Below are 8,574 nucleotides of genomic sequence, written 5' to 3'. Positions count from 1 at the left end.
GGAGAAGGATTCGCGATGGCTGGATTCGGACTGCAGAAAGGCACCAACTTGTGACCATCACCACGGTTGTATACGGAGTCGGATTCGGGCGCTTTAGGACTTGTTGGAAAGCTTATCAAGTCTATTTTCATATGGAACCAGTTCCACGTCCATATCTGTTCAGCAGCATCGGCAATTATTCAATTACCGTCGAGAGGTCTTTATGTCCAGGGTGCTACGTCACCTTATTTTAGTCCGATGGGCTGTGTATCGTCTTAGGGTCCATTAGGGACGTGTCTTAGGGTTGGAGTACGACCCAAACACCTTGTTGGTCGTCCACCCCATGTTATATACCCTTTGGCCGCCGCCAAGACACTGGGGGTTTTGTTTAGATCAAGTTTAGCCTTTGCTACTTGCTTGTAGGCGCGCGTGCTGATCCAGCCGCCCGTCTCCTTGTCTTCGGAACCCCACTCATAATAAGATTCAGTTTGAGGCTTTCAATTTCATCTTGCAAATTCAGTGCTTGTTTCCTTGTTCTTGCTAGCTCTTCGATTGCTTGCAGGACGGGAGCCCTAGTGGCTGGTTGTCGCGCTCCACAAGATCATGACGGCCTTTGGAGGTGGTGTATCGGTTGCTAAGGCACAGTCTTGGAAGGCCGTAGTCGGGCCGTGAATGTCATCTCCATCCACCAAATTGAGTTATCTCACGCCTCTCATCGAAAGATCGTCCATAAACCCTAGCGGGTTCTTATCACTTTCTGTTCCATTTCTTGCATTGTTCATCTTTGCTTGGAGGTCCTCAACTTCCAACATAAGGAGAAAGAATCTCTAGGAGCATCTTGGGCTCGTTTCACAAACCTTGCCACATCTGGCGTCGATCTCACTATACCTGAACCCATTCTTATGCAACAATCACTAGTAGAGAAACGACCTTTCATCCCACCTTGAAATTTAGCTTTAGTCCCGGTATTTTTCATGCCCGGGATTAGACAGACCTTTAGTCCCGGTTGGTAGCTCCAACAGGGACTAAAGGTCCCTGCTCAATGGCTACTGTGGCAGGCTTTTGCTGCACGGGACCTTTAGTCCCGGTTGGAGCTACCAACCGGGACTAAAGGTTCACTTTTACTCCTGGTTTGTACCTCCAACCGGGAGTAAAAGTCTACTCCCGGCTGGAGGCTCCGTCCGGGACTAGAAAGGGACATTTAGTCTCGGTTTCTGTATACAACTGGGACTACAGTTCCCCTCCTATATATCCCTTGTTCCTCCCCGAGCTCGAGCCACTTCGAGCTCAGTGTTCTTGCTTCATCGCCGGCCTCTCTTCTTCCTCATCACCGGTGATCACAAGATTTCTTCTATTCCTCCATCGATTCTTTAGTTCTAAAGGTTACCAACTTTATACTCTCATGTTTCATCAGTAGCTTATTTCATTTTGTGGACTAGATATATGTGGTTTTTTTATGGTAGATTTTTTTATTTGTAAGCCATTTAAGCTCAAAATCACTTTAAAGTTTGCATATTTGGATGAAGGAAGGTTAAAGTAGTTATTCAAAACTAGTATTGAGCTTTCATTTCTAGCGTGCATAGCCCACTTCATGTTTTAGAGATATAGAGAATTTTAGAGTTTTTTTTAATTTTATTTGTTTATAAAATGAGAAATTTATATTATATTAAAAATGAGTGTAGAGAGTAGATGGCAACTGTTTCCGGGTCCTCGGCCTCTCATCGGGTTACAAAGTGACTAAGGCCGGACCTCCCTCTCATTGCATGCGGCAAGTGTGAGGAGAAGATTGTGATGGAGTACCGGGTGAGGAAGGAGTGTCCCAACAAGGGCCATATCTTCTATAAGTGTCTAGATCGCAATGTGAGTTATTTTGTCACATTTTATGATTATGGTTAATTCATGATGATTGTGATTAAAGTTTTAATTTTTTGTTTCAATTTCAGTGGTACTAGGAGGAAGAGTATGTTGAACACATGCAAAACTCTCTTGCACAGGCGGTTACGATGGCTAATGAGGCAGTGATCCTATGGAAGAAGCCCATAGATGTTGAACAAACGCATGATCTGTCTGTTTTAGTTGGGATTGGTCGCGAAATCCTTATGCTGCTAAAGTGCATTTTAGCTTTAGTTTTTTTAGTGATAGTTGGGATTGTCTACATTGTAGCGAGACTTTTATAAATTAATACCTTGTGTGGTGGTATGCATGTCGTATAATTAACTAATTATGTTCTAGGTTTTAATATGGTATGTATGTCATGTAATGCAGATGAGACGGTATTGGATGTACAATGCTGATCGCTGCTCCCAAGAGTTCATTGAGGGCGTGCATTCTTTCTTACGTGTGGCCGAGGAAAACAAACACGATGGTTTCATGTGCTACCCATGTGTCATATGTAAGAATTTGAAGGAATATGCTAGCTCAAGGAGTCTTCATTCACACTTGTTAAAGTCGGGTTTCATGCCAAACTATATTTGTTGGACGAAGCACGGAGAAACCGGGGTTGTAATGGAAGAAGGTGAAGAAGAACAATGGGACGATGATGACATTATTGCTGAATATGGGGCCTTCAATGATACTGCAATGGGGGAAGCTGAAGAAGAGGTAGGGGCAGAAGATGAGCCCGCTGATGATCTTGGTCAGGCCATTCATGACGCACAAAGAGAATGCGAAAGTGAAAAGGAGAAGATTAAGTTCGAGCGCATGCTAGAGGATCACAAGAAATTGCTATACCCAACTTGTGATGCGGGGCAGAAAAAGTTGGGTACCACACTAGAATTACTATAATGGAAGGCAAAAAATGGTGTATCTGACAAGGGATTTGGGGAGTTATTGAAAATCTAAAAGAAGATACTTCCAAAGGATAACGAATTGTTCGCCACTACGTACGAAGCAAAATAGGTAGTCTGCCCTTTAGGATTAGAAATCCAGAAGATACATGCATGTCCTAATGACTGCATCCTCTACCGTGGCGAGGAGTATGAGAAGTTAGATGCATGCCCGGTATGTCATGCATCATGGTATAAGATCAGGCGAGATGACCCTGGTGATGTTGAGGACGAACGTCCCATGAAGAAAATCCTTGCCAAGATTATGTGGTATGCTCTTATAATACCATGTTTGAAACGTTTGTTTAGAAACAAAGACCATGCAAAGTTGTTGCGATGGCACAAAGAAGACCGTAAGGTAGACAATATGTTGAGACACCCTACTGATGGGTCCCAGTGGAGAGCAATCTATAGAGAATTCTCAGAGTTTGCAAATGACGCAAGAAACTTAAGGTTTGCTTTAAGTACGGATGGTATGAATCCTTTCAGGGAGCAGAGCAGTAGTCATAGCACTTGGCCTGTTACTCTATGTATCTACAACCTTCCTCCCTGGTTATGCATGAAGCGTAAGTTTATTATGATGCCAGTGCTCATCCAAGGCCCAAGGCAACCTGGCAATGACATCGATGTGTACCTGAGGCCACTAGTTGAAGAACTTCTACTTTTGTGGAACGGACCAGGTGTACGTGTGTGGGATGAGCACAAACAGGAGCACTTCGACCTACGAGCATTGTTGTTTGTAACAATCAATGATTGGCCTGCTCTAAGTAATCTTTCAGGACAATCAAACAAGGGATATAATGCGTGCACGCACTGTTTCGATGACATTAAAGGTATATTCTTGAAAAAATGTCGAAAGGTCGTGTACCTTGGCCATCGTCGATTTCTTCCTGTGAATCGCTCCCTAAGAAAGAAAGGCAAGCATTTTAAAGGTAAGGCAGACCACCAGACCAAGCTGGGCAACCGAACTAGTGAGGATGTACTCAATATGGTCAAGAATATGAAAGTAGTATTTGGAAAGGCACATGGCAGCGAACCTGTTCCGAACGACGCCGACGGTCACGCACCCATGTGGAAGAAGTCCATATTTTGGGAGCTACCCTATTTGCAAGTCCTAGAGATCCGTAGCGCGGTCGACGTGATGCACCTGACGAAGAATCTTTGTGTGGACCTGCTAGGCTTCATGGGTGTGTATGGGAAGCCTAAGGACACACTTGAAGCACGACAGGACCTGCGGTGTTTGAAAGAATGAGACAACCTGCATCTAGAGAAGATAGATGATGGATGCCATTACTTAAGTCCTGCCAGCTACACTCTTAGCAAAGAAGAGAAGGAAAGCATGTTTGAATGCCTAGCAAGCATCAAGGTACCATCTGGATTCTCCTTGAATATAAAGGGTATAATAAATGTGCCAGAGAAGAAATTCCTAAACTTAAAGTCCCATGACTACCACATGCTCATGACACAATTGCTTCCCGTTGCATTAAGAGGAATTCTACCTCCAAATATACGTCTAGCCACCGTGAAGCTATGTGCATTCCTAAATGCAATTTCTCAGAAGGCAATCGATCCAATGGATCTAGCTAAACTACAGAATGATGTGGTTCAATGTCTTGTCAGCTTTGAGTTGGTGTTCCCTCCTTCCTTCTTTAATATCATGACACACCTCCTAGTTCACCTGGTCAAGGAGATTAGCATTCTCGGTCCTGTGTTCCTGCACAACATGTTCCCCTTTGAGAGGTTCATGAGAGTCCTAAAGAAATATGTTCACAACCATGCTCGACGAGAAGTAAGCATCGCCATGGGCTATGGAACAGAGGAGGTCATTGAGTTTTGTGTTGACTTTATTCTCGACCTTGACCCGATTGGTGTTCCTAAATCACGACACGAGGGGAGACTAAGTGGAAAGGGGACACTAGGGAAGAAACCATATATTGGTATGTAGGACAATTATTTTAATAAAGCACACTACATAGTTCTGCAAAACTCCTCTTTGGTGGATTCGTATATCGAGACACATAAAGAGTTCCTCTGATCCGAGTTTCAAGGGAAGTCTGAAGCTTGGATTACGCGTCAGCACATGGAAACTTTCAGTGACTAGTTGCGAAAAGAATGTTAGGGTGATGAGAGTATTGATGAGCAACTTTATTTGTTGGCTAGGCAGCCATCGTGGCATATCCTCACATACAAAGGGTACGAGATAAATGGGAATACATTTTACACAGTAGCCCAAGATAAAAGGAGCACCAACCAAAATAGTAGTGTCCGCATAGATGCCACCGACCCTAATGGAAGTAAGCAAACATATTATGGCCGCATAGAGGAGATATGGGAACTAAACTATGCACCTACTTTTAAGGTACCTTTGTTCAAGTGCCAATGGGTAAAGGCGACTAGAGGCGTTCAGCTCTGCCGGTCATGGTTTTGCGGTTGTGTTGCTGTCTTGTGCACTTCGTTTGTAGAATCGGAGCCCGAACAGCCGACCTGACAGTTTTTGTTTTGTTGTTGCGGTCCAAGGTGCAATGCAATGTAATGACAATTGACAATGCGTTGCTAGGTCAAAATATGGTCGTTTCTATGGACTCCGCAACTAAACATTTTATTTTAACTTTGGGTAATTTTTCTGTAGGACATCGCTAAAAAGCCTAATATGCTGATGAACACCACCAGGAGCAAAATTTGCCTAGTACCATTACAAAATCACATCCATTTGCTGAAACACACCACACCAAATATTTTATTCATTTATCAGATTTGCGGAGAGAGAAGGTGAGGAAAATGACTCTTCTGCCCTCGTCTTCAACCTCTAGCTATTCACTAATTTTTGCCAAAACACATTGCTGCCTTCTCATCGTCGTCAGCGTTGATCCTCACATGAGTCATGAATAGGTCCTTCCTCCTCACTCCATGGCCATGGAAGCCATGGAGGAGCCTCTATGGGTCACACGCGTAGGTTGGAGGGGGCCCGGTTGGGGCTCTCCAGCCAGTCGGCTGGCAGCGAGGCAAGGCAGAATGGCAGCGCTAGGTTGTGCACGGCTTGTGGGGCCACACGGGCTCCTTGGCAGGATGGCGGCGGGGTTTGGCCGGCGGCAGTGAGTGCTGTGGGCGAGGGCTGGAGGGCCTCGGCCGGAGGAGGGAGTAGCAGCCGGCCAGCCTCCTGAGGGTGGCGCACGGCCACTGGGAGTGCTCGTGGCGCCAGGCCATGGCTTCGGGATGGCAATAGGGATGGTGTGGAAGGGAGAGACAGGTGGCTTAACGGGGGATGAGGAAAGGCCAGAGTAGAGAGGACGTCGATGCCGTCCATGGAGTCCTCGCCGGAATTTTGGAAACAGACGGTGCAGCGGCAGCGTTTGGAGATGGGGAACGAAACATGATTCGCGGAGAAGGAAACTGCTATGGGGGAAGGAAGCGGAGAAGGATGCCGAAGGCAGCGGGCTGGGCCTAGCGGCAGAACCGGTCGAGGTGCTGGTGCCGGAGTCCAGTGACGACAAAGCCATGAGTGAGCAGAGCGTCGCCCAAGCCACGCTGAAGTCATCGTGGGCAGGTCCTAGCCATCGAACAGAGGCGAACAGGTGGATTTGACAAATGAACAGATTCACAACGTAGAGAGGATTGAGATGAACCTTCTGGTGGAGACGGAATTCTGGGAACGCGATGAACTCGCCGACGAGATGGAGGCGCTGTCGCTGAACATGAGACTGTGTTTTACGGCAAAAAAAATTAGTGACCAGCCCAAGGTTGAAGACGAGGGCAGAAGAGTCATTTTCCTCACCTTCTCTCTTCGCAAATCTGATAAATAAATAAAATATTCGGTGCGGTGTGTTTAAGCAAATGGACGTGATTTTGTAATGGTACTGGGCAAATTTCGCTCTTGGCGGTGTCCATCAGCATATTAGGCTTTTTAGCGATGTCCTCTAGCAAAATTTCCCTTTAACTTTTTATGAAATGAAAAACTTAGAAAATTGTAGAAAATCTGTACTAGTTGAACTTACGGACCGTGATTAGCTCGGCGAGTATGTTCTCTGCTGAGTGGTAATAGACGTTAAGGAGAAGCTTTGATTCTACGAGGGAGAGCGGCAACGGTCGTGGAAGACTGTGTTCCCTTCTTCGTAGAATCGGAGCTCTTCCTTGGCCACATACGGTGCCATCCGGTGGAGAAATGCTCGCCAAGATGATCACGTAAGCAATGTCAACTAGTAAGGATGGTTATTTATTGAAACATATTTTTGAGCTATAATTTGATGGATATTTGATAACTTTAGACCTACAAATGTCACAAATGTTACTATCCTCGGCAACCTAAACGCGCGTGAGCTCACCGATATCGAGCAGGTCACTTAGAATTATTTTTTCCATGAAATGAAATACTTAGAAAATAGTTAGAAAATTGTAGAAAATCCGTATTAGTTGAATTTGTGGACCGTGTTTATTTCGGCGAGCATGTTCTCTGCTGAGCGGTAACGGACGTCAAGGAGGAGCTTTGATTCTACAAGGGATAGCGGCAACGGTCGTGGAAGACCATGTTCCCTTCCTCATAGAATCGGAGCTCTTCCTTGGCCAAGTACGGTGCCGTTCGATGGAGAAATGCTCGCCGAGATGATCACGTCAGCAAGGTCAACTAGTATGGATGGTTATTTATTGAAACATATTTTTGAGCTATAATTTGATGGATATTTGATAACTTTTGACCTATAAATGTCATCCGCAAATGTTACTATCCTCAACAACCTAAACGCCCGCGAGCTCGTCGATATCGAGCAGGTCACTTAGAATTATTTTTTTTATGAAATGAAATACTTAGAAATCATGCCTTTTATTTTTTTAGAATTAATTTTTCCATGAAATGAAAAACTTAGAAAATTGTTAGAAAATTGGAGAAAATCCGTACTAGTTGAATTTGCGGACCGTGTTCATCTCGGCGAGCATGTTCTGTACTGAGCGGTAACGGACGTCAAGGAGGAGCTTTGATTCTACGAGGGAGAGCGGCAACGATCGTGGAAGACCATGTTCCCTTCCTCGTAGAATCGGAGCTCTTCCTTGGCCAAGTACGGTGTCGTCCGGTGGAGAAATGCTCGCCGAGATGATCATGTAAGCAAGGTCAACTAGAACAGATGGTTATTTATTGAAACATGTTTTATTTTTTATAGATATATCTAGTGGAGTAAAAGCTAGATGGCTGCCCCGAGAGACAACATGGATGAAGAAATGATGAATATTATCAACACCGGCACTCAATTTGCCGATGGTGACCAGCAGGATGTAGATGACGGGAGTCAACACCTGGCTCTTGAAGAAAACTAAGAAAATATTGTGCAAGAAAATACTGGCGAGGTATATATATATATTTATATATATATTTGAATATTGTATATATATTTGAATATCTATCATCTATTATGTGTACACATGATATTTATTTATTCTTTTTTCATACGTAGCCCTCTAGATCGACGACCACAACGGCGAAAAGCAAAAATATTCGAGGCCCGAAAAAACCATTGGAGAGGCGCTACATAATATCGGAATTTAATATCGAGACAGGCGAACCAATTGGTCCACATGCAAGGAAATTTGTGCAACACTGTGGGTACCTTGTAAGGGATAGAGTTTCGATCAGTGCCCGTGAATGGAAGCAAAAGATCAACGAGCCTCATGTTAGTTTTGTCTCTGATCTTGATAAGAATTTAATTTGGGATGATATCCTTCAACATTTCACATTGCAAGCGGATGATTATGATGATATCAACGATCATGAATTGAAGGAGCTAGT

The sequence above is a fragment of the Miscanthus floridulus genome, chromosome 1 (assembly GCF_019320115.1).
Source record: "Miscanthus floridulus cultivar M001 chromosome 1, ASM1932011v1, whole genome shotgun sequence".
Classification (NCBI taxonomy): Eukaryota; Viridiplantae; Streptophyta; class Magnoliopsida; order Poales; family Poaceae; genus Miscanthus; species Miscanthus floridulus.
This window is presented reverse-complemented; position numbering follows the sequence as displayed.